A 26226-nucleotide genomic window follows, 5' to 3' on the forward strand; every position below is an offset into this window, starting at 1 on the left:
GACCACAGTACGGCGACTCAGATGTGGGAGGGGGTGAAGAGTGGGGTGGACAGCAGATAGGGTAGGCCTCACTCCAAAAGCGATATTGGAAGTACGGTATGACCCAGGTGGTTGAAGGATGACTGCCTACTGTGTGAAGGCCAAATGTGTGCAAAATACTCTCCTTATGAAATTATCCAAATTAATATTCACAGTAAATATCTATGCAAGTATGAACTATTCTTTCCATTTTTGAGATAAAGTACCTTAGGCCTGAAATATTTTTAAGGCTCTTGGATGTTACAACCTTCTGTATATTGAAGATGATTCAAGTCATTGCCTAAAAACTTTTTAAATTGCCTTCCAGAATTTATGGAGCTAAATTTTGCATTTTTATGTGTAAAGAAATTTCTTTTATCTTATTTAAATCATGTAGCCATTTTAAGTAGTAGGTGTTTTGTTTGTTTGTTTAAACACTGCTACAAGTGAAAGTTGAAACTTAGAAAGTTTAATTTTCAAAAGTCTTATTGCAGATTTAGGTTTATAATTAAGTTTAATTCAAACTGCTGCTGTTTCCACCAATTCAGTTAACTTGTTTACTAAATATTCTTCAGTACATCCCAGGAATACACAAATTATGTTCCAGACTCCAGAATTTCACAGGGAAGACAGACTAACAAAGACTCATTTAGAGCAAGCAGTGTGGTGCATCAGGTTAAGCCACTTTGGATTGCCCATACCCCATACTGGAATACTTTATTTGAGTCCTGGCTACTCCAGTTCCAATCCAGCTTCCCACTATTGCACCCTGGGAGGCATCTCATTATGGCCCAAGTGCTTAGGCCCTTGTCACCCAAATGGAAGACCCAGACAGTGTCTGTCCTCTGGTTTTGGCCTGGCCCAGCCCTGGCTGTTGTACATATTTGGGGAGTGAACCAGTGGAAGGAAGATTCTCTCTGTGTGTCTCTCACTGTCACTATGATGTTCAAGTAGATGAAAATGAATAAACATTATTAAATAGAGCGACACATATAACACAAACCAATAAATTCAGTGATTGAGGCATGATTTTTGGTAAGATTTTAGTGGATTTATTAGTATAATCTATATACAAAGTTATGTTATTTACAAATAGAGATGCTTGATTTTGTTCTTTCTAATCTGAATGCATTTTATTTCATTTTCTACCCTAAATATTCTAGAGTAGCATCTCAACTAGAGCTGACAAGAGCTGACATTCTGTTATGTTCTGAAATTTAGGGAGGAAGATATTAGTTTCAATCATTAAATATAATCCTAGGATGCCCTTTATCATGCTGAAAAAATTATAGTTTGCTAAGGGAATTATGATGACAACTTTTGTTAAATATTTTATTCATCTATTGAAATGATCATTTGCTGTTTTTATCCTTTCTTCTACTAATGTAATGTATTGCATTAATTAATTTTCATAAGTTGCATTCTTGGGATTAATCCCACTTGTTCATGGTATGCAATCCTTGGCTACAATGCTTCTAATTTTCTAGTGATTTGCTAGTAACTTTTTTTGAGTATGTTTTATCCACAGTTACAAAGGATATTGGTCTATAATTCTCCTTCTTTGTGATGTCTTTGTCTGGTTTCAGTATTAGAGTAACATTAGATTCATAGGATGAATTGGAAAGAAGTTCCTATCCCTCTGTTTTATTGAACTAGTTTTTGAAAGTTGGCATTAATCCTTCTTGAGTCAGTTTTACTAAATTGTTTGCTTCTGAAGTTTGTTTTATTTATGCTATCAGACTTTATGCATTAATTACTTATAGCATTCATTGTAATCATTTTGCTTTGGTAAGATTGGTATTAATGTCTCCTTTTTCATTCCTGATTTTAGTGGTTTAAATATTTCCCCTTTATCCTCTTTTTTTCATTGGTCAATCTAATTAAAGTTTTGCCAAATCTGTTGTCCTTCAAATAATCCAACTTTTTCTTCTGTTGGCTAGGTTTTGTGGTCAAGCTTAAACAGTAGAGAAGTGCCACCCAAGGAAAAGACCAATGTATGAGTTAAGGTCACCAGGAAGAGACAACATGCACACCAGATTCAGGCAATACAGTGAGGAGAGACAGTATGATATAGCACACTGAGATGACTGAGGAACACTGCACAAATGCTTAGGCAGAACAAAGGAGCAAGATATTCCTAGATGAGCTCATATACTTGGCACATATTTGGGGCATTCTTTATCAGTTAGAGAGGGAGGGGAAGCCTTTGACAAATTTCTGGGGCTCTCAATAAGTTGATTCTGACAACTTTTATTCATTTTCTAATAACTTATAGTGAACAGAATTTTCAGAAATTCCTATCCCACTGTTTTCACTGATTCTACTCTACTTAAATGTAAAAGTTACTTTAAGAATTATTCTTGAGTATCAATGGTATTTTTAGTTATATAGATTTTAGCATTAAGATAAGTTACCAATAACAAAAAGGTGAAACATTATAAAAGTGGGTGTGGAAAATGGTGAAAATTTTGGCCAATTAAGCCTATTTCCTTCTTAAATCAATTAATTTTAGAATGCATTGTATGTGTATATGGTATATTATTAAATAAAAAAGTTTAAATCTGTTGATGTCTTTACTTAATATATACTAAATTGATCTTCTGTATATAAAGATAATTGAAAATGAATCTTGATGTGAATGGAATGGGAGAGGGAGCAGGAGTTGGGAGGGTGCGGGTGGGAGGGAAGTTATGGGGGGGAAAAAGCCATTGTAATCCATAAGCTGTAGGTTGGAAATTTATATTTACTAAATAAAAGTTAAAAAATAAAAAATAAAAAGTTTAAATCAATATTTTCATAAATTATCAGAAAAGTATTATGGGGGCTGGTGCTGTAGTATAGCGGGTAAATCTACCACCTGCAGTGCTGGCATCTCATATGGGCACAAGACCTTTCCGGAATTCATAGTGCATGTTCTTTGCAGAATTGCTCCTATAACATTACCTTAATTGCCTTCTTTTCTTTTTTAAGATTTTTTATTTATTTATTTGACAGGTAGAGTTACAGACAGTGAAAGAGAGAGACAGAGAGAAAGGTTTTCCTTCCATTGGTTCACTCTCCAAATGGCTGCAATGGCCAGAGCTGTGCCGATCTGAAGCCAGGAGTCAGGAGCTTCTTCCTGGTCTTCCATGCAGGTGCAGGGGCCCAAGGACTTGGGCCATCCTCCACTGCTATCCCAGGCCATAGCAGAGAGCTGGACTGGAAGAGGAGCAGCCAGGACTAGAACCGGCGCCCATATGGGATGCTGGCACCGCAGGCGGAGGATTAACCTAGTGCGCCATGGCGCCAGCCCGGCCTTATTTTCAATCTCAGTTCTGTAAAGCAAAATCCCGTTTCTTAACCATTTTTCTTTTTCCTCACACATTATCATGATAACTTGCCTGTGTGGTAACTAAAAAATAAGCCTTCCAAAGTCCTACTGTATAGTTTACTCAGTATATAGAAATAATATCTATAAGTGAGTCCATTTCTTTTACTTTTATAACCTGATTTAGCAAAGAACACTATAACATTTTACAGTGATCTCGTTTCTGATGTGCTTTTGTTGCATAATAATCCTGAGGTTTTCAAGATTCATTTTTAATATTATTTATACTGCCCATGATCATTTTTACAAAATGCTGCATTACTGTCCAGCTCAGAGAGTCTAAATCACGTTAAGAAGCTGAGCAGTAGGAACTGGCCTCTTCTGCCCTTTGATCAGGCGCTGACATGCGGAAAGCATTTGTAATTGCTGTGCTCTGCACCCTCTGCTTGAAGTTAGTCCAGGACTAACAAAGAGGACACAGCTGCTATGTTAATGACAGAGGGCCAACGTTCCCCTGGAAAATGGAGGTTTTTATCTGGGTGACAAAGGAAGAAAAACATATTTCCAAAGTAGCCTTCTACAGGGAGGTCAGAGCCCGTGGCAGACAGCAGGATTCCAGGCAAAGGGCAGAAGACAAGCTTCAAAACCAAAGGCAGACGGAGGATACTGACTGAACAGAGTATGCATCCTTTTAATCTTGCATGCTTTGAATCTTTCAGGGCTTTAGAAATGAGTGAAGATTATCTTGAGTGCTCACTCCTTGCCAGAAACACTTTCCATTATTTCTACCACCTCCTCTGAAGAGTGTAAATAACCAGAATGGAAAGCGCTAAGCCAACTACTTGTGATTGGTTTGGCTCTTTCCCGTGGGCGTGTCTGCTACCCAGGATTCTGAGCACGTCCTATTTCCTTCTTCACTTTTCGTTTATCTCTGTGGTTAGACAGTGATTACACAAAAAGGGCAGTGACACATGGAAAGAAAAAAGGAAATGTGTGATTTTCTTTCACAGAGCAGTTTGAATAAAAGTGATTTTGCTTCATTTTATTTTATCATTTTACTTGCATGAATAATTTTGATTTTCTAATGGTTGAGATCTTCTAAAGTGTGATGGCAGATACATTTGTATTTTATGTCTCCAAATCACACACGCAAGGAACTTTGCAAAGGCAGACTGCTTTGTCTGGCAATGGCATACTGTCACAGAAACCTTCAGGTGGAGATAGGGCAGCTCCCCAGTTTCAATGTCTCTGTGCTTTCCTGGAGAAGAAACAGGCTTCTGATTCATTGGGAAACTGACCTCAAATAAACATTCTCAGTTATAAACAACAACAGCACATTTTGTGTGTAGATTTTCTAACAAAATCCCAGCCTCGCATTTATGGAGAAAATGCAAAGTCAAATCAGGAGATTCTGCTTTAGATCATATTATTATCTGAATTGCCACCAGTAATTACCTTTTTTTTAAGTGAATGGAGCTAGGATTTGTTTATGAGAGAAAATGAATTAGAGATGTCTAAGCATCCCTCTGAGGACTCTCAGGAAGGGATTAAAGTAGTGGTCATGCAGGCTCATGGCCCTTTAAGGACATCACAGTAGAGGGTGGTGTGGCAGTGGTAATAACAGAGAAGCAGGTGATGTGAAGTGCATTTTATTCTGGGTAAAGACTGACTTAATTAGGTTCACATTTAAGCACTTTTTAAAAAGTTATTTGTTTGAGGCCGGAGCCGCGGCTCAATAGGCTAATCCTCCGCCTTGCGGTGCCGGGAAACTGGGTTCTAGTCCCGGTTGGGGCGCCAGATTCTGTCCCAGTTGCCCCACTTCCAGGCCAGCTCTCTGCTGTGGCCCGGGAGTGCAGTGGAGGATGGCCCAAGTGCTTGGGCCCTGCACCCCATGGGAGACCAGGAGAAGCACCTGGCTCCTGCCTTCGGATCAGCGTGGTGGGCCAGCCGCAGCGACCATTGGAGGGTGAGCCAACAGCAAAGGAAGACCTTTCTTTCTGTCTCTCTCTCTCACTGTCCACTCTGCCTGTCAAAATAAATAAATAAATAAATAAATAAATAAATAAATAAATAAAAGAAAAGAAAAAAAAGTTATTTGTTTCAAAAGCAGAGTGACAGAGAGACAAAGACCTTCCATCCACTGGTTCTTTTCCCAAATGGCTCTACTGGGGATGGGCCAAGCTGAAGCCAGGAGTCAAAAAGTCCACACTTGGGCCGTCATCCACCACTTTCCCAGGTGCAAGCTTGATTGGAAGCAGAACAACTAGTTCTGGAACCGATACTCTGATGTGGGATGCTGACATTTCAGGCAGCAGCTTAACCCACTGTGCCACAACGCTGACCCCTCACATTTACTCATTTAGAGCTTTGTTCCAATAGATATTTGGACTACATTTTCAGGAGTTGGCACTGAGCTGGAAATTGGGATTATAAACTTGAGTAATAATAGTTATTATTCTGATCAAATTGAGATTAGGAGCTGAAAGCTTAGCCAAATATGTAATGATTAAAAAAAAAAGTCCTCTCCCCACCCAAACATTCCCAAAGTGCTGCCACCATATGAAAAATGCTCCTACACCCTAGGGTGGTTTTGTCTATTTTTCCTCTACCTGTTTTATAATCCTGGAATTAATGGGCACTTGTAGAAGTACCTTCCTTAGAGGCAAGATATTGCTATTGATGGTAAAAAAAGATTCTTTTTCTTCAGTAAACAATTTTATCTTATTAAAAACAACTCTGTTCATAGATTAGGACTTGATTTCTTAAAGTATCTTAACTATTTCTGAGAAATGTTACATGTACAAAATATTTTCTAGGAGAGTGTTGCTATCAGTTTGAATGTATTTGTTTCTCAAAACAATTTAGAAATTGTGAACCATTGAAGCAGCTACTTGGTATCTCAATTTTTATGCTTGCTAAGAAATTAGAGTTTTATGAAGCATCAATTCTTCCATTCTGTGCTGAAGTTAGTGTCCTTTTGGGAATAATTTTATATGAAAAGAGTAAGCCAAGGGTTTTGCCTTAGAATTTTTCATATAATCACAAAGGCTTTTCTAATTTTCCCCAGCATAGCTCAGTGTAGCAACATAGCTTCTTTTATTATCAAGGAAATGGAGATAATTAGTCAATGAAATTTTAGAACAATTCCTTATTTGTGTAAGTGCATTTAAGCAACTTAGCTTTTTAGCATCAAGGAAATGGAGATAATTAGTCAATGAAATTTAAGAATGAGTCCTTAACCGAATAAGCATATTCACGAGGTAAATAATTTACTTTAAAAATATCAGAAAAGTTTAGGCTTATTTTACATAAACATTGATGTAACCCACCTGGAATGCGTTTGCTTCATTCCTATCTCAGGAGATTGTAATTAGAAATTGTCTCTGGCCACTTCTATGGCTCAGTAGGTTAATTCTCTGCCTGTGGCACCAGCATCCCATATGGGAGCCAGTACTAGTCCTGGCTGCTCCTCTTCTCATCCAGCTCTCTGCTATGGCCTGGTAAAGCAATAGAAGATGGCCCGAGTACTTGGGCCCCTGCACCCATGTGGGAGACCCGGAAAAAGCTCCTGGCTCCTGGCTTCAGATGAGCACAGCTCCAGCCATTGTGACCATTTGGGGAGTGAACCAGCAGGTGCAAGACCTTTCACTCTATCTCTCACTCTCACTGTCTATAACTCTACCTCTCAAATAAATAAATAAAAGCTTTTTTTTAAAAAAGGAATTGTCTCATTTATTCCTTTCCACCTACAATCTGCATTTTTAATTCAATACTTTCGGAGATTTATCCTTGTTGATATTTGCAGTTTGGTTTCATTCATTTTAATTTCTGGTTAGTACATTGGTGAATCAACATAACATATATTATTTATCTACTCTGTTAATGCTCATTTAGAGTCTCTGAAAATGTTACAAATAATGCTTCAAGATACCCTTTTGACATGACAGATATAGATAGATGGTAGATAGGTAGGTAGATAGCTAGCTAGATAGATGAATATATTTTATTCAGGAAGGTAAATATATCTCTTCCAAGGAGAGTATAGGATAATCTACAAGAGACTGAAATAAAAACTAAATTTTAAAAGTGTGTGAACAAAATTAGAACACCAACAAAGATAAAATATAAAAAAGTGTTGAAGAATATGATAACTTAATTGAAAGGTTCACAAGTAGGGTTCAACAGTAAAGGTGATCAAACAGGAGAAAGAATCAGAAAATGCAAAGATAGATCATCTGAAATGGAAATGTCAAAGGAGCAAAAAGATAAAAGGATAAAGAAAAGGGGCCGGCGCCGCGGCTCACTAGGCTAATCCTCCGCCTAGCGGCGCCGGCACACCAGGTTCTAGTCCCGGTCAGGGCACCTGATTCTGTCCCGGTTGCCCCTCTTCCAGGCCAGCTCTCTGCTGTGGCCAGGGAGTGCAGTGGAGGATGGCCCAGGTGCTTGGGCCCTGCACCCCATGGGAGACCAGGAAAAGCACCTGCTCCTGGCTCCTGCCATCGGATCAGCGCGGTGCGCCGGCCGCAACGCACCGGCCGCGGCGGCCATTGGAGGGTGAACCAATGGCAAAAGGAAGACCTTTCTCTCTGTCTCTCTCTCTCACTGTCCACTCTGCCTGTCAAAAAAATAAATAAATAAATAAATAAATAAATAAAAAGGATAAAGAAAAGTGAAGAAAACCTAAAGAACTTATGGGACATCATTTTGTGGATCAATATATGTGTTATGGGAGTTTCAGTAGCAGAAGAGAGGGGGAAAGGACAGAGAGAGTATTTGAAGAAATAATCAACAGAAACTTCCACAACACTGAAAACAAAATGGATATCCAAATTCAAGACTCTCAAAAAACTGGCAGTAACATAAGCCCAAAGAGTATGACAGTGAGATACATTATAATCAAACTGTAAAAAATTGAAGGTAAAAGAAAATAAAGGAAGAAAGGAAGGTCACTAAAATTTGAAAGGAAGAAGTAGGGTTATCTCTTTTTGCAGATAACCAAATCCTATACAGAGAAAACCCCAAAGATTCCACAAAAGAAATGACATAGATAATAAATAAATTCAGCAAAGTTACAGTATACAAGATCAACACATAAAAATCAGTTGCAAATCTATCATCTAACAATGAATAATCCAAAGGGAAAATCAAGAAACTAAACCAATCAAAAGAGAGTAAAGAATATTTAGGAATAAACCTAATGAAGATAGCAAAATACTTCTACATGCAAAATATCACTGAAAGAAATTATAGAAGGCATAGATAAATAGAAAAGTCCTGTGTTCATAAATTAAAAAACTCAGTATTGTTAAAATGTCCCAGTGACATTTTTTACAGAAATATTAAAATTCATATGGAAATAAGAACAGTGTCTGCTAATAATAATTGATAGAATTAAAAAGAAGAGAACAATCCAACATTGGAAGTGAGATACACAGCAGACCCATAGACGGGCAGATGCCCTAAACAGCACTCTGGCCTCAGAATCAGCCCTTAAGGCATTCGGATCCAGCTAAAAAGCCCATGAGAGTATCTCAGGCATGGAAAGCCAAGACACTGTGGCAAAAATGACCTAAATGAAAGATCTCTGTTAATGAGATCCCGGTAGAAAAAGGGGTCATCAAAGAAAGAGGCACCTTTCTCTGAATGGAGGAGAGAACTTCCAATTTGACTATGGCCTTGTCTAAATAAGGTCAGAGTTTGTGAACTCAGGAGGCTTCCATATCCTTGGAAGCTCATGACAAGAGCCTCAGGTGATTACTGACATCATAAATTAGAGTGTCAATTGATAAATCAACAATAGGAGTCACTGTGTACTTGCTCCCCATGTAGAACTTCTGTCTTGAATGTGTTGTACCATATGAATTAACGGTAAAATTAGTCTTCAAACAGTACTATATAACTTTGCATGTCTGTGTGGGTGCAAACTGTTGAAATTTTTACTTAGTGTATACTAAGTTGATCTTCTGTATATAAATATAATTAAAAATAAATCTTAATGAAGAATGGGATGGGAGAGGGAGTAGGATATGGGATGATTTGTGTGTGGGAGGGTGGTTATGGGGGGAAGAACTACTATAATTCAAAAGTTGTACTTTCGAAATTTATATATGTTAAATAAATGTTTTCTATTAAAAAATTCATATCGAATCTCCAAGGTTTCTCAATAGCAAAAGTAATTTTGATAATAAAAAACAATTTAAGAGGTCTCCAACTTCTAGATTTGAAACATATTACACTATGGTAATAAAAACAATGTGACATTGCCATAAAGATAGCCATATAAACAAATGGAACAGAATACATAGCTCAAAAATACATCTTCACATGTAGGCACTCAAGTGATCTTAAACAAAAGTTGAACACTACACAATAGGGAAAAGACCCTCCCTTCAATGAATGGTCTTTGGTCAACTGGATATGCAAAAGATTAAATATGGACATTATGCCATACAAAAGACACTCCACAAAATGAGTTAAAGGTCTAAACATGAGATCTGAAATATAAAATTTCTATAAGAAAACATAGTGGGTGAAGGTACTATTTTAACATAAAATGGTGAAGGTACTATTTTTTTAAGATTTATTTATTTATTTGAAAGTCATAGTTACACAGAGAAGGAGAGGCAGAGAGAGAGAGAGAGAGAGAGAGAGGGAGAGGGAGAGAGAGAGGGAGAGGGAGAGGGAGAGAGAGAAGTCTTCCATCTGCTGGTCCACTCCCCAGTTGGCCAGAGCTGCACCAATCTGAAGCCAGGAGCCAGTAACTTCTGAGTCTCCCACATGGGTGCAGGGCCCCAAGGTCTTGGACCATCTTCTACTGCTTTGCCAGGCCATACTGGATCAGAAGTGGAGCAGCCAGGACTTGAACTGGCACCCATATGGGATGCTGGCACTGCAGACGGCAGCTTACCCACTATACCACAGCACCAGCCCTGAAGGTATTATTGAGCACAGAATTCAAGTTCCTAAAAAATGAGATCACCAAATTATCCAACAATCCCACTTCTGGGTATATATCCAAAAGAATTGAAACAGTATCTTGTAAAGATATATGCATTTTCATTTTGTGGTAATATTATTTATAATGGTCAAGATGTAGAAGCAACTTAAATGTCTATTGACAGATGAGTAGACAAAGCGAATGTTTTATATACATAAAATGGTATATTATTCAACCTTAAAAACATAAATTTTGACACCTGTTAAACATAGATTAAGTTTGTGAACACTACGCTAAATAAGTCAACCACAAAATACCAGTACTGTATGATTTAATTCATATGAAGTACCTAAAGTAACAAAACTCACGTGGACAGAGTAGAATGGTGGTTGCCAGATGTTCAGAGGAGGAGGAAATGGAGAGTTGTTCAATGCAGAGCTTCAGTCACACAACATAAGCAAATTCTAGAGACTTATTTTACAGCAATATGAACATGTTTAAGACTATATATTGCATACTTAAAAAATTTTAGGAGGCATATTTATGCTGCATGTTATTTTTTTAAAGATTTATTTATTTATCTGAGATGGAGTTGTAGGCAGAGAGAGGGAGAGACAGAGAGAAAGGTTTTCCATCAGCTGGTTCACTCCCCAAATGGCCCCAACGGCAGAGCTCTGCTCTGATCCGAAGGCAGGAGCCAAAAGCGTCCTCTGGACCTCCCATGTGCGTGTAGGGGCCCAAGTACTTAGGCCATCTTCCACTGCTTTCCCAGGCCATAGCAGAGAGCTTGATTGGAAAAAGAGCTTCTGGGATATGAACTGGTGCCCATTATGCTACAGAACTGACCCCAGTACATGTTATTTTGTATATATAGAGATTTATTTATTTATTTATTTATTTGAAAGTTGGAGTTACACAGAGAGAGAAGGTGAAGCAGAGAGAGAGAGAGAGAAAGAGAGGTCTTCCATCCGCTGGTTCACTCCCCAATTGGCTGCAACTCCCGGAGCTGTGCCAATCTGAAGCCAGGAGCCAGGAGCTTCTTCCAGGTCTCCCACATGGGTAGAGGGCCCCAACGGCTTGGGTCATCTTCTACTGATTTCCCAGGCCTTAGCAGAGAACTCAATCAGAAGTGGAGCAGCCAGGACTCGAACCAGTGCCCATATGGGATGCTGGCACTGTAGGTGGCGGCTTAACACACTATGCCACAGCTCTAGCTCCTGCATGTTATTTTTAGTATGGTAAAAAATGTATAATTATTTTGAAAAAGCCACATATTGTATTATTCCAATTACACCAGTTCTGAAAAAGATAAAACTATGGGGAAAGTATTGTAGATTAATAGTTTCTAAGGTTAGGGGAAGAGAGAGAGATGAATGGACAAGGCACAACAGATTTTTCAGGCAATGAAATTATTTAGTATAATACTATAATTGTGGATATGTATCATTATCCACTTGATCAAGCCCACAGACATACAACTTCAAGAGTAAATTCTAATATAAACTATGGAGCTTGGGTGATAATGATGTGTCCACACAGTTTCTCCAACTGTAACAAATATTCCACTTTTGGTACAGCTTACTGATAGTGGGGGAGGCTGTACACTGTGTAAGTGCTGGGCAGGGTGAATGTGGGAACTCTGTAGCTCCCACTCAAATTTGCTGTGAACCTAAAACTGTTCTAACAAATGTAAAAACAATTTTAAATTTTAACCAAAGCTTAGTCTGTATTCCTGAAGCATGCTTTCTGTCAGGCTATCATCCTGAGGGTGTGACAACCTAGCTAGTCTGGGGCTGTCCTAAAAAAAAAAAAAAAAAAAGAATGACACATCATAACCTGGATAGCCAGGGTGGGTCCTGAATTTTCCAAAATTTCCAAATAAGCCTATCATCCTCTATGCCTTTCATCTTGGCCATGACCCAGTAAGTGGCTTAGAGGAACTCTTTCATTTCCTTGAACTACTGCTTAAGTTAGTGGTGTATATGGATCAGCAGAAGGTGAAGCAGAGAGACATGTTCATCAAATTACATCTGACCAGGAAAGCCAGGCATATCACACAGACGTCGAATGACAACAGATCCATGTTGGTAATAGAGGCATCCTTTAAGAAGAGGAGGGACTATGGCAAGAGGGAGAGTGTGCCAACAAGAAGGTCTGCAAGCAACTCAAAGTTCAGGCAGAAGAAAGCTTTTCTCTTATGTGCAGGAGTTAGCAAGCATAGGAAGAACTGGAGGTGGCAGATGAGATGAAGGAGTGTTCTGATGGGATAGTTGGTCTGGGAATGTTTTTCCCTGAGTCAGCCATTAAGTAGAGGTCGTTCTGTGTTTAGTGTTCAAGGGTAGTGCTGAGCTCAGGGGTTGAGGAGAGGAGAGAAGTCTAATCAAAGACTGAGTAAGTAGAGTTTGCAGGCATTCTGTTCACTATAATTAATCAGCAGGACAAAGAGTTCAGCTACTCATTCGTGAGGCAACAAATAGGCTGTTGGAAGAGTTGCTTCAGCTTTGTCATAGGTGCACAAAGGGAGCATCTATGAGTCTTATCTGAGTCATATAGACTAAACTGGTCTTTTGTAGAAATATGGTTCTCCCAACCATTGAACTGGAATAAATTGGCCTAAAAAGGCTTCTGTACATGAACCAAAATTTATATGGAGAAATGTAGTGAACTGCAACCTAGCTTGGTACATAAACAAACTGTAACCCACCCTAAGAAGATTCCCTTGTAAACCAGCATCTGAGTTTCAGCCAATCATAGCAGCTGAACTTCCAGATAATCAAAGGCTGAAGACTACAAAATTAAGCCGAAATAAGGCAAACACCAGATTGCACTTACTGGGTCATCTCTGTGTATCATTTCTTGTCTTTGTGCTTTAAAGGTAGTTCACATGGGAATGAGAGGACATTCAGAAATAAGTATTCTTTGGATTTAGAGTACTACACTGTTCCAGAACCTTTGTCTTGTGTGAACAAACTTTGTTAAATCGATCTGCTTTTAGTTTTTCTTTAAACACAATACAAAAATATAAAAGGGACCATGACTGCTTCTGGAAGCAAGGGCTCAGGTAGAGCAAGTAGAGCTTGTCATTGTCCCAGAGTCACTTCTAGAGTCATGTGAGTCCAGTAATCTAATCAACAAGTAGGGTCAACAGTGATCAGCCCTGAGAGATGGTAGGGGTTGTGGGCACATGCTCCATATCATATGGCTTCTCCTACGCAAAGTCAACTGAGCATTATTGTCATGTTTGAATCGTCCAGATAAGACAGAATCTGATCATCAGCTCATGAGTGAGTTCTCATAGTGTTTGATTCTGAATAACAGGGTTCTTTCTTTGTGCCCGTCTCCCCCCCAGGCTGGGAGTGAGGCAGTAATGGTGGTGATCTGTAGTTGCAGCCTTATCCTGTCTATTCCCTCCAGTACGCATACCTGGCTATAGACAGCTACGTGAGTCAGCCAGACAGCTTGATCAGTAACCACAATCTTCTTTCATAGTTCACAGCTGGATAAAGGGGTGTCCTTAATATGCAGGGGTTAAGAGTCTCATCTCTGCCCACTGCTCAGTTTGACATTGCTCAGACTCCATTTCTGGAGTTTCTGCTTAGCTAAACACCAGCATATTAGCCTGAGGTATTTGTGTGGGTGGGGGAACCTCTGTGAACTGAGGATCTCATTTTTTTAAGATATTTATTTATTTATTTGAGAGGCAGAGTTTCAGACAGAGAGGGAGAGAGACTGAGAAAGATCTTCTATCTGCTGGTTCACTCCCCAAAAGTACACAATAGCAGGAGCTGAGCAGATCCGAAGCCACAAGCTAAGAGCTTCTTCTGGATCTCCCACACTGGGACAGGGGCCCAAGTATTTGGGCCATCCTCCACTGCTTTCCCGGGCTATAAGCAGAGAGCTGGATTAGAAAAGGAGCAGCAGGAACATGAACTGGTGCCCACAGGGGATGCTGGAGCCACAGGAGGAGGCTTAACTCACTATGCCACAGTGCCAGCCTGAGGATCCCATTGAGTCAGCAGTTTTACTTCAGGGACCAGAATGAAAGGTAGTTTCCACACACAGGGAAAGCTAGTGCTTGCTTATGTAAAACTCAGGTGCCAGAGGGGACAAAGCAGTGGTGTTCATTAACTATTCCCTGTGTGATTATAAAGGAAACTCCTTGAGTTCTTTCCACCCATCAGTTGTAGAGTCCCAAGTAATCTGTTTGGTTACCATGTCAGAATCCCAAGTCAGGAACTCTGGTGGGATCCCTCTGACTGGAGACTGCTGACTCCTTTCTCCAGAAAGTCAGATCAGCAAACATCTTCATCAGTTACAGACACTTGTTCCATCTGGTACTCCCAAGGGAAGAAAGTGAGATCAACCCCACCATCCACCAGGCCAAGTGGCTGGGAAGCCACCCTTCACATGATTTTCTACCTGGCAGGAGGCTGCTTCTGGACCTTCAAAGTGTGTGTCCACTCTGGTTTCTCTCTCCTGCAGCGAGCTTATTTCTGTGCACCCATAGGGAGCTTGTACCTCACATCTTCTTAATCTGCCAGGAGACAGTCCTGTCACCTACATCTCTACCTGCTGCTCTCCCCCATTAGGACAACCTCTCCATACACATATGAGATGGGAACTAGAACACAGTGTTTCTATTTCAGTGAAGAATTCACATGAAGAAACAATAAAAACAATGCAAAGTTACTTAATCTTCTTTTACATTTTTTCCCTTTATTGTAAGTTTAACTAAAACTTTATAGCTTAAATTCAACTTTTCAAGAGCTATGAGCACAAGTTCCACAAGTATGGTTATCTCCTTTCTGGAGATTAGGAAATGGGGGTGGTGGTGGTGATTGTTACTGAAAGAACAACTGATACCTGATCCTTTTTGGCTCCTCATCTGTCAGGGTCTTAAGCCTGAGGCTGGCCCCTGACCAGCAGGGGACAGCACAAGCACTCCCTGACAAGGCAAATGGGAGAGGTAAGGTCGACGGGTCAAGCACACCACAGCAAGCACCCGTGAGTTCTGTCGAAGCAAGAACTACTTTATTGAAGAAGTGTATAGGCTTATAAAGCTTACGAAAGACATGCGCAGTAGGGGAACCAATCAGCGAAAAGGTCATGCAGGCATGGGTGGACCACGCACAGGGGCACATAGGGATCATGCACTGTCCACGTGTCCGGAACTAAAGCAGACCTATCCCTGCAGGTGGTCCGATCTTGTGTGGCTTAACTGCAGCGGCCACAAACACACACCCCCGAACATCCGCCAGGCACCATGTTGTTAGGGTCTATTTTAGACAATGCCCAATACTCATTTGTTCATCCTCTAGTGTCTGGGGAGGGGTCCATGGATCCAGGGACCCTTTCTTCCCCAATCCATTCATCAAAATTCCACCTTATACCTCCATCTTCATACCTTGCATACTTTTCCCCTTGGATTCCCATGTCCAAAAGAACTGTAAATCCAGTCTCTCCATTTCCTGAAGTCTGCCAGCATAACTGGCGTTTAAGAGTCCTTGACCATACCTCAGCACTGATCCTTCCAGCAGCTGAGATCAAGGTTGAGAGAGCATGAGGGACTGAGGGGTGGGAGAGAGTGTCTCCACACCACTGAGTCCCTTGGCAAGTTGGAAACGGCTGTGAGAATTCCTCAGCTCCCACTCTCTGATGCTGGCATGAAGAGCAGCCTAGAAGACAGAACAAAAACCAGAAGAAATAATTGACTGCTGTTTCAATCTCCGGCCAATCGCCTTAAAAAAGACATCTTTTCCTATCATGATGAGTGAGAGGGAGAGACAAAAAGAGGAAAAAAAGCCAGTGCCGCGGCTCACTAGGCTAATCCTCCACCTTGTGGTGCCGGCACACAGGGTTCTAGTCCCGGCCGGGGCACCGGATTCTGTCCTGGTTGCCCCTCTTCCAGGTCAGCTCTCTGCTGTGGCCAGGGAGTGCAGTGGACGATGGCCCAAGTACTTGGGCCCTGCACCCCATGGGAGACCAGGATAAGTACCTGGCTCCTGCCATCGGATCAGCGCGGTGCACTGGCTGCGGTGCGCCGGCCGTGGCAGCCATTGGAGGGTGAGCCAACAGCAAAGGAAGACCTTTCTCTCTGTCTCTCTCTCTCACTGTCCACTCTGCCTGTCAAAAAAAAAAAAAAAAAAAAAAAGGAAAAAAATGTAGTTCTGTGGATGAAAAAATATCAATTCAAGGTATGTGGTTTTATTCCACTAATGTTGATTCACTCCCAGAGCATAGTAATGTTGTCTGGAATTTCCCACCCTCACTGAAAGAAGACCAAAGTTGCACCTTCAATGCGGATGAATGCGAGGATGGAGGTGAGGATAGTTCTCAGGCTAATGTGCTTCTAGGCCTCAAATAGCTTTGAGAGAGTTGGATGATATTTCTACCAGATTAGTATAAGCTCTTTAGGGGTAAAATGTTCCAAAGAGAAGGATAGAGGATCCTAGAAGAAGGGGGAGAATAGAGGGGTAAATCAGGGTATCCTTCAAAGGCAGAAATTCGATTGGAAGATTTAAAAGGAAAATAGTAATTTAGCCAGGAAGTCATGTATTATTTTTAATGAATTATTACAGACATTTTATGTGCATGTAAAAATGTGTATGCATTTTTAGGATTAGAGATGGATTGTCCAAGGAATTTCATGCTCAAAGCAGCTTTCACTGATGCTTAGACATTTATCAGCTCCCATTAGGAGTAAATTACTGGGAAGCTTGAGACTCCGCTTTAAAATAATTCGCTGATTTATTCAACAAGCATTTACTTAGCATCTACTGTGTGTCTAATCACTTTTTATGAAATGTGTAAAGTAAAATTTGTATTTACAAAGTAACTTTATAGGAGTTATATTCAAATATAAAGGAGTTATATTCAATAACTCCTCTTAATAATGGAAATGGGGCACACCATTGCCTGACTGATTACTCATAAATGAATTAGCTTTTGCAAAATCCCCCAAACAACCCCTATTTCTCACAGGGATTCAATTCCAAGCCTTTCTGCTTATTTTCTTCTTCTTTTTTAATATTTATTTATTTGAAAGGCAGAGTTACAGAGAGGCAGAGGCAGCAAGCAAGAGAGGGAGGTCTTCCATCCTCTGGTTCACTTCCCAGATGGCCATAAAGGCCAGAGCTGTGCCAATCCAAAGCCTGAAGTCAGGAGCTTTTTCTGGGTCTCCCATGGGGGTGCAGGGGCCCAGGGATTTTGGCCATCTTTCATTGCTTTCGCAGACCATAGCAGAGAGATCATAGCATCAGAAGTGGAGCAGCCAGCATTATAACCAGTGCGCATATGGGATGTTGGCACTGCAGGTGGAGGCTTTACCTGCTGTGCCACAGCTCTGGTCTCTCTGCTTATTTTCAGGCAATACACTAAAATCTAGTCTGGAGAATCTTTTACCAAACTGATTTTTTTAAAAAATCCTATCTCTGATCTGGTCAAACTGGAGTCTTCAATGCTCCAAACTTGGACATATAGAAGACTCCTTGCAGTCACATCAGAGTTCGTCTGCTTCTTCTCAAACACAGCAGCTTACAGGACTTGGCTGAAGGGGCCAGTGCTGTAGCACAGTGGATTAAGCCATGGTCTGCAGAACTGGCACCCATTTGAGTCCCAGCTGCTAGACTTCTGATCCAGGTCCCTGCTAAGCACCAAATGCTTAGATCCTTGCAACAATGATGGAGACTTGGAAAAAGCTCCTCACTCCTAACTTTCAAATAATAAATCAATCTTTAAAATTATTTAATGTTTGCTTCAATCTTCATTGTATCTCTCACTCCTCTGGTCAAGAAATTACTTTTAGTCTGTATATTTGAAAAAAATCAACCTATGGGATCCAGTATTGTGGCATAATGGGTAAAGCTGAAACCTTCAGCACTGATATCCCATATGTGTGATGGTTTGTACTGGCTGCACCACTTCTGATCCAGCTGCCTGCTAAAGGCCTGGAAAAAAGCAGCATGAGATGGCCCAAATGCTTGGGCCCCCACCACCCACCTTGGGAGACCCAGATGAAGTTCCTGACTCCTGATTTTGACTTGGCTCAGCCCTGGTCATTGTGGTCCCTTGGGGAGTGACCCAGCAGGTGGAAAAACCCCTCCCTCTTTGTAACTATTTAAAATAAATAAATGCATCTTAAAAAAGAAATCAACCTGTATCTTAAAATTTAATGTACATTTTTTTCTTGTTGGTTTGTCTACCTTTTCCAAGGACTAACCAAGGAACCATTATGCATCCCTATTATTTAGAGCTTACAAATAATTAGATAATTTTTCTATAGACCATAAACTACTGATCCTAGCACACAACATTGAAATACTAGGAGGAAAATCAAAGCCCAGGGAGGGCAGCCCTATTACTTTTAGTTCTTTTTTTTTATTTTGACCTTTTGTTTGCTGTTCCCATCCAGTAATAGTGACCATCATTTCTCAATCCCAAACTGAAGCTCCTGGTTTGATAAAAGGTATATGTGCTGCTTCTGGGACTGAGACAACTTAAGCCATAAAGGAGAGGAAATTATGGTACATCTTTATATTTTAATGGGACAATGTGGCAACACATTTGAAACTGAGACTGTTCTCAGCAGGGAATTTGCACTTGGTAATTGCTGAATAATATTTTTGTGGAATCAAATGAAATCCAAATAGATACAGGCAATCTGGGATGTAGCCTATGTTTTTTTTTTCAGCCCCCATAACGCGGATGATTCCAATACCAGCCTCAAAGTAGAGTAAGGGCCCCTGAGAGTGAGGTGGGAAGGCAAACAGTCAGCTCAGACATTCACAGCCAACCTAGCATTTTTCCCAATGCAATTTAGCATTTCCAACAGTAGCTGCTCATTTGTCTTTATGAGTCTCATCTCAATGCTTTCTTCAAGGAACCCTGGTTTCTGCTGATGTATTAGGTACATCTACAGACAGGATCCTACAGATGGCAAGCACTCCAATATGCACAGGTTGCTGGGAGAGGAAAGCTCTGTTAAGAAACTCTTTCTCATGAGGCATCTGGGAGCAGCTGCCAGCTGCTGAGCATGGGGGTAATGATGGGCAATGACCACGTCTAACTGCTCCCAGAGATGCCTGAAGTGGTCGAATGGGAGCCCAGGCCCACATACACTCCTAGACTTCAGTACCATGATTCTGCCTAGAATAATGTCTCTACTTGATTTAATCAGCGAGAAGGTTCACAGTTAAGAGGAATTTCTTCTGACATTTAGCCACAAATTATGTCCAAATATTTAAGGAGGTTATGTCACCCATTATATGGTCCCTTTAACTAATGTTTTCTGGAACAATGAATAATTTATAAATCTGAAAATAGGATCATAGTATGTTTCCTAAGCATGCAGTACTCCAAAAAGGGAGAATTAGGTCAACAATCTGATCTTACTAAGTTAAAATTATTTATAGTAATTTCTTTTCTGTTCATTATGTATTTTTTCTTTTATAAGAAAGTAATAGCAATATGAGGGTGACAACTTAATTTAATGCTTTTTAAAGGCTATTCATCAAGTTCTACAAGTCCTACATAGCTAACAGACTTAAAAGAAAATGTTGCTTATGTTCTCCTATGAATCATCTTATAATGGAAAAGTATTAATCAACTTTATGTTAATTCATTTAATATAAATCTTGTCATGTGATGACAGAGCATTCAGGCCAATGGATTAAACTGTACAAGACATTATTTGAAATGCTAGGGTCTCCAGACAATAATTAACTAACTAAATCAATTCAAAGTATTTCCTCTTTTTTAAAAGCTTTCACCAATTTGGCCCACCATAAAGGCATGAATGAGTGATGTTACAGTGATGATGGAGTAAGTCACCTGAGCATGGAGAACTTGATTATTTGTGGCACGAATTGGCCCACCATGGTGTAGGTCTCTGACTCCATTCCCTCTCATAATTTCTTTTCCACATTGAAAGGTGATATGTTCTGGAGAGACAGTCATCAGCAGGCATCATTTCTTGAGCTGCTAAAATTAATTTAATTTTAGAAAGCATTTAGAGGGATAAATCTGTAAATATTATAATTGTACCTGTCCTGGATATTTTATGTTTGTATCAGTATGAAACATTTGACTATGTAGGTTATATTGTCATATGTTTTTTTTTTTTTTTTTTTTTTCAGTCTATTTATTTGAAAGAAAATAACTTAGACAATTCCTGGAAAATGGGCTTTTTCCAGTTAATTTTTAAAAGATTTATTTATTTATTTGAAAGGCAGAGTTACACAAAGGCAGAGACAGAGAGGGAGGTTCACTCCCCCAAAGGCCACAACAGCCAGAGCTGGGCAGATCAGAAGGCAGGAGCCAGGAGCTTCTTCCAAGTTTGCCATGTGGGTGCAGAGGCTCAAGAACTTGGGCCATCCCTCACTGGTTTTTCAGGATGTATCAGAGAACTGTATCAGAAATGGAGCAGCCAGGACTTGAACCACCATCCATGTGAGATGTCAGCACTGCAGGCAGCAGCTTTGCCAGCTACACCATATAGCCGGCTCCTCCAGTTAATATTTTTAAAGTGTTCTCATTTGGTTCTCTTTTCTATCCCCTGAAGAGATTTTATTATTTTATGTTTATTTTTTATTTTTTTGCTTAAGGTATACAAATTTCCTGTATTTCATACATACAGATTTAGGAACATAGTGATACTTTCCACCCTACTCTCCCTGCCACCCATACTTTCACCCTTCCTCCTCCTTCCTGTGTATGCCTTCTCAATTTTTACAATGATCTACTTTTAGTTTACTTTATATCCATAAGATTAACCCTACACTAACTAATGAGTTCAACAAATACTAAGAAGAAGAAAAAAAACACTGTTCCTCAACAGAAGAGACAAGAGCTGTAAACAATCACTGAATCTCAAAATGTCAATTTCACTCCTATAGATTATGTTTTAGGTACTCTATTAATTACAACAGATCAGGGAAAGCATATGGTATTTGTCTTTTTGAGACTGGTTTATTTTGCTAAGTATAATGGTTTCCAGTCGCATCCATTTTGTTGCAAAAGATAGGGTTCCTTCCTTCCTTCCTTCCTTCCTTCTTTCCTTCCTTCCTTCCTTTTTTTTTTTTTTTTTGATTTATTTATTTGGAAGGAAGAAAGAGAACTTCCATCATTGGTTCACTACCCATGTGGCCACAAAAGGCAGAGCAGGGCCGGGCTGAAACCAGGAGCAAGGAACTTCATCCACATCCCCCATGTGTGTAGCAAGAACACCAGTACTTGAGCTAATAGCTGGTGTTTCTCAGGCTGACTGACAGGAAGCTTGATCAGCATCAAAGTAGCAAGGACTCCATCTGGCTCTCTGAGGGGGTATGGACATCCCAAGCAGTGGCTTAACATGCTGTACCATAACTGGCCATTGTCACGTGTTTTTTGACCATGTCAGTAGGCTTACAATGATAACATGAAATATCAATGTCCATGCAAAATTGTGTTTCAGAGAAAAAGATAAATGTAACATTGTCCCTGAATCCAATTTACATGTTTTTGTAGCAATTAAATCTACTTTTTTTTAACAGATTTATTTTATTTATTTGAAACACAGAGTTATAGAGAGAGGTAGAGACACAGAGAAAGGTCTTCCATCTGCTGGTTCACTCCCCAGATGGCCGCAATGGCTGGAGCAGTGCCTATCCGAAGCCAGGATCCCGGAGCTTCTTCTGCTCTCTCACGTGGGTGCAGGGGCCCAAGGACTTGAACCATCTTCTACTGCTATCCCAGGCCATAGCAGAGAGCTGGATCAGAAGAGGAGCAGCCGGGACTCGAACCGGCACCTATTAGGGATACCAGCAGTTCAGGCCAGGGTGTTAATCCACTGCGCCACAGCACCGCCCCCCACCCCTGAGAAAACTTAAATAACAGAAAGTATTATCTTGTGCCAAAGAAGCATAAATATGTCCAATATTTAAAATAATAATCAAGATAATTAAATGACTTAATTTCAATGTTTTATTGACTACACTTTAGGTATTTGTGAGTATATGACTCTTAATTTTTTGAAAGAAGGAAGGAAGCATGGAGATGAAACTTAAAGCTCCCCAGATATTGTTATTAATTTAGTTATATTTATTTCCTTCTACTCAACAAACACTTTCGTGGATTTTCCACATTGTTTTTCACTAGAAAAGAGCTCTCTGAAATTAGGGACTATTAGATATTTGTGGCAGAGGCACTTTGGGGTATGTACTGGACCTGAAATGTATTTGTTCACTCAGCTGGAGACTAAACATTAAAAAATTATAGAGTCTCAGCCCTTAACCTGCTATGTAAGACCATGTGGGGGTTGTGATAGAGTAAGAAATATGTATTTGTTTTTTTCCCAGTTCCTGGCACATAGCTTCTAAAACCCTGGTAATCTAAAAGTGATGAGTGGCTTCTGTGTTCCGATTAGATAACTGATAGGTGAGTCCAGTGGACAGCTTCAGGATAGGGGCTGGTCATCAAAGGAGCTGACTGTGTGAATGGTGAATGTACAAGGGTATTAAAATAGTTTATGGAAAATGGAATTAAAAGATAAGTTTATTTTGGTGCAAAACATTTAATATAGTTTTAGCATAATACATATTTTATGTGAGTTCTTTTGAAGACCCCTCATATTTGCCAGGTTTGTGTTGTTGTAACAAAATAGCTGAGTCTGGGTACTTTATAAAGAAGAGATTTATTTACCTGGAAGTTCGGGAGCGCCAAGAGCATGGCAACATCATCCTGGTGAGGAAGCTCAGGAAGCATCATAATGCAGCAGAGAAGTAGAAACAGAAGTGGCCACATAAAAGGGGCAAAATGCAAGGGGTGGCAAGAAGTAGTTTCACTTTATAACAACTTCCTCTCTTGAGAAGGAATTCATCCGAGTTACCAATATTCATCGCTTCTGGGGCAGTGCTGCCATGACCTTGTTACCCTAGGCCCTGCCTCTTAAAATTCCCATGACTTTATTTTTTTAATCAATTAATTAATTTTCTAAGGAATACAAATTTCATAAGCACAACTTTAGGAATATAGTTATTCTTCCCACCATACCCTCCTTCCCACCCACACTTCCACCCCTCCTCTTCCACCCTCTCCCCTTCCCAGTCCCATTCTCCATTAAGATACATTTTCAATGAACTTTGAATATGGAAGTCCAACTCTATACTAAGTAAAGATTTCAACAATTTGCACACACACCCACACAAAATAAAAACTATTTGAGAACTAGTTTTACAGTTAACTCTCATAATACAACTGAGACTGGCTTATTTCACTGAGTGTGATGTTTTCCAGATTCATCTATTTTGTTGTAAATGACCAGATTTCAATTTTTTAATACTGTGTAGTATTATATAATGTCTATATCCGATAATTTCTTTATTCAGTCTTTGGTTGATGGGCATTTGGGTTGATTCCATGTCTTAGCTATTGTGAATTGAGTTGCAATAAACATGGGGGTGTAGATAAAATTCTTTTACTTACTGATTTCATTTCTCTTTGGTAAATTCCCAGGAGTAGGATGTCTGGGTCATATCCTATACCAATATTCAAACTTTTGAAGTATCTCCATATTGTCTTCCACAGTGGCTTTACCAGTTTACATTCTCACCAACAGTGGATTAGGGTACCTTTTTCCCCACATCCTCACCAGCATTTATTGTTTGTTGGTTTCTGGATGAAAGCCATTCTAACTGAGGTGAGGTGAAACCTCATTGTAGTTTTGATTTGCATTTCCCTGATGGCTAGTGATCATGACCATTTTTCATGTGTCTGTTGGCCATTTGGATTTCCTCCTTTGAAAAATGTTTTAGTCCTTTGCCCATTTCTTAACTGGGTTGTTTATTCTGTTGTTGTGGAATTTCTTGATCTCTTTGTAAATTATGGTTATTAATCCTTTATCAGTTGCATAGTTTCTCCCATTCTGTCAGTTGCCTCTTCATTTTCTTGAGTGTTTCTTTTGCAGTACAGAAACTTCTCAATTTGATGTAATCTCATTTGTTAATTTTAGCTTTGATTGCCTGTGACTCTGGGGTATTTTCCAAGAAATCTTTGCCTGTGCCAATGTTTTGCTGGGTTTTCCCAATGTTCTCTAATGATTTGATGGTGTCAGGTCATAGATTCAGATCTTTAATCCATTTTGAGTGAATTTTTCTATAAGGTATAAGGTAGGGGTCTTGCTTCATATTCTGTGTGGGGAAATCCAGTTTTCCCAGCACCATTTGTTGAAGATACTGTCCTTGCCCAGGGATTGGTTTTAGCTCTTTGGTCAAATATAAGTTGACTGTGGTTGCTTAGATTGATTTCTGGAGTTTCTATTCTGTTCTATTAAAGTACCCATGCTTTAAACACTCCCATACTGAGTACCACACTTGCAGCACATGAACTCTTGGTGGACACTCTCAGACCATCTCTATTCCACATTCCCAGCCACTCCTCCACCCTCTAGGAGAGAAGAGATGCTGTAGACAAAGATAATCACTACTGGCCAATTATTTAATCAATTGTGACTGCATAATGGACCCTCCACAAATCCCTAAACAAAAGGTATAAAGAAAAACCTCAATGGTTGCTGAGCACATGAAGGTGCTGAGAGGGCAATGTACCTATAGAGGGCACACAAACTGTGCTCCTTCCCCCTGCCCCACAGCTTGATACATGTATCTCTTTCCATATTGTATATTTACAATAAACCAGTAATTTCAATACCAAGTAAAGCCTTTCCCTAAGATCTCTGAGGCATTCTGGTAAATTATTGAACATGAACTGAAATGAGAGGCAACTCCTGATTTAGAGTCAGTTGGTCAGAAGTGTGAGGAGGCCCAGGAATTCTTAATAGTCCCTGAAGCAATAGACATCTTCAGGACTGAGCCCTTTAACTTTTGGGTTATGAAGCAACTGCAGGTAGATAGTGTAGGGATGGAATGGAATGTTACTGAATTGAGTTGTATTGAATTGAATGACACCCACTTTGTGTCTGGAGAGCTGGTGAATTGATTATTGTGAAAAAACATCCTACACATTTAGAGTTGGAAATGTGATGATGGAAAACATTTTGTAGGAGTAGAATGGGTAACTCTGTACCTAAAGGTATCACTTTGTGAGTCCCTATAGAACTACTGATGTAGTAGAATATGCATTAAAAAAATCAGAGTTTAGTCCTATTTCAGTATTTTACTAACTATGTGCTCATGACTAGAATCTTCAGAGACCATGAAGAGAGTTTGCAAAGCCCCATAGTATAGATCAAGGTCCCCATCTATTAATGGGTTGTAGCTGAATTCTTTGTTATTTGTTTGGAACTATGAACACTTCACTCATGGAGATTTTTGGCTTAATTTGGAAGCGTATTTAACAGCTAATGTAGCCATGCTGTAGTCCAGTTCTGAAACCTCCTGATACTGAAAACACAGCTCACAGTCTCTGAATGCTACAGGGTACCAGCAGGTCCTCCTTCTATGACTATACCAACTACTCAAAACTGCACAGTGTGTTCAGACAAGGAACATGCATACAAACACTCAGCCCCCAGCCCACTTCCCAAGCAGACCACTCTCCTATGAGACCAGCTAGCTACATCAAGAAGAAAGGATAATTCTTCCTTCCCTTCATGTCCTGTTCCAAAACAGCAAATGACCAATTGTTTGATCTTTCAATTGATGTGCTAGAAATTATATCTCAGTGTTGGTGTTTAGCATTTAGTTAAGACACTGGTTAATAAATGTCATCCAATATCAGAGTACTCTGATTGAGTCTTGGCTCCAGATTCCTGCTGATATGCAACCTATGATATAAAGGATAGCTTAAGTAGTTGGGTTCCTATAACTCATATGGGAGACCCAGATTGAATTCTTGGCTTCTGTCTTCAGCCTAGCGTGGTCTTGGCTGTTGTGCGATTTTACTTTATCCTCCCATTCTTTTTCTGCACCCATCAGATAAATAATTAAAAAAAAAAAAAACAGAAATTGATTGTAGGCACTGGTGTTGCGAT

General features: G+C 39.8%; 1 pseudogene; it reads right to left on the bottom strand.

Moving 5' to 3' along the window:
• Window positions 1-23003, bottom strand: part of LOC103348058 (epithelial cell-transforming sequence 2 oncogene-like pseudogene) — a 55371-nt pseudogene extending 32368 nt beyond the window's left edge.
• Window positions 23004-26226: the final 3223 nt, after the last annotated feature.

This window comes from Oryctolagus cuniculus, chromosome 6, assembly GCF_051225735.1.
Source record: "Oryctolagus cuniculus isolate XC-2025 breed Fujian yellow rabbit chromosome 6, ASM5122573v1, whole genome shotgun sequence".
Lineage (NCBI taxonomy): Eukaryota > Metazoa > Chordata > Mammalia > Lagomorpha > Leporidae > Oryctolagus > Oryctolagus cuniculus.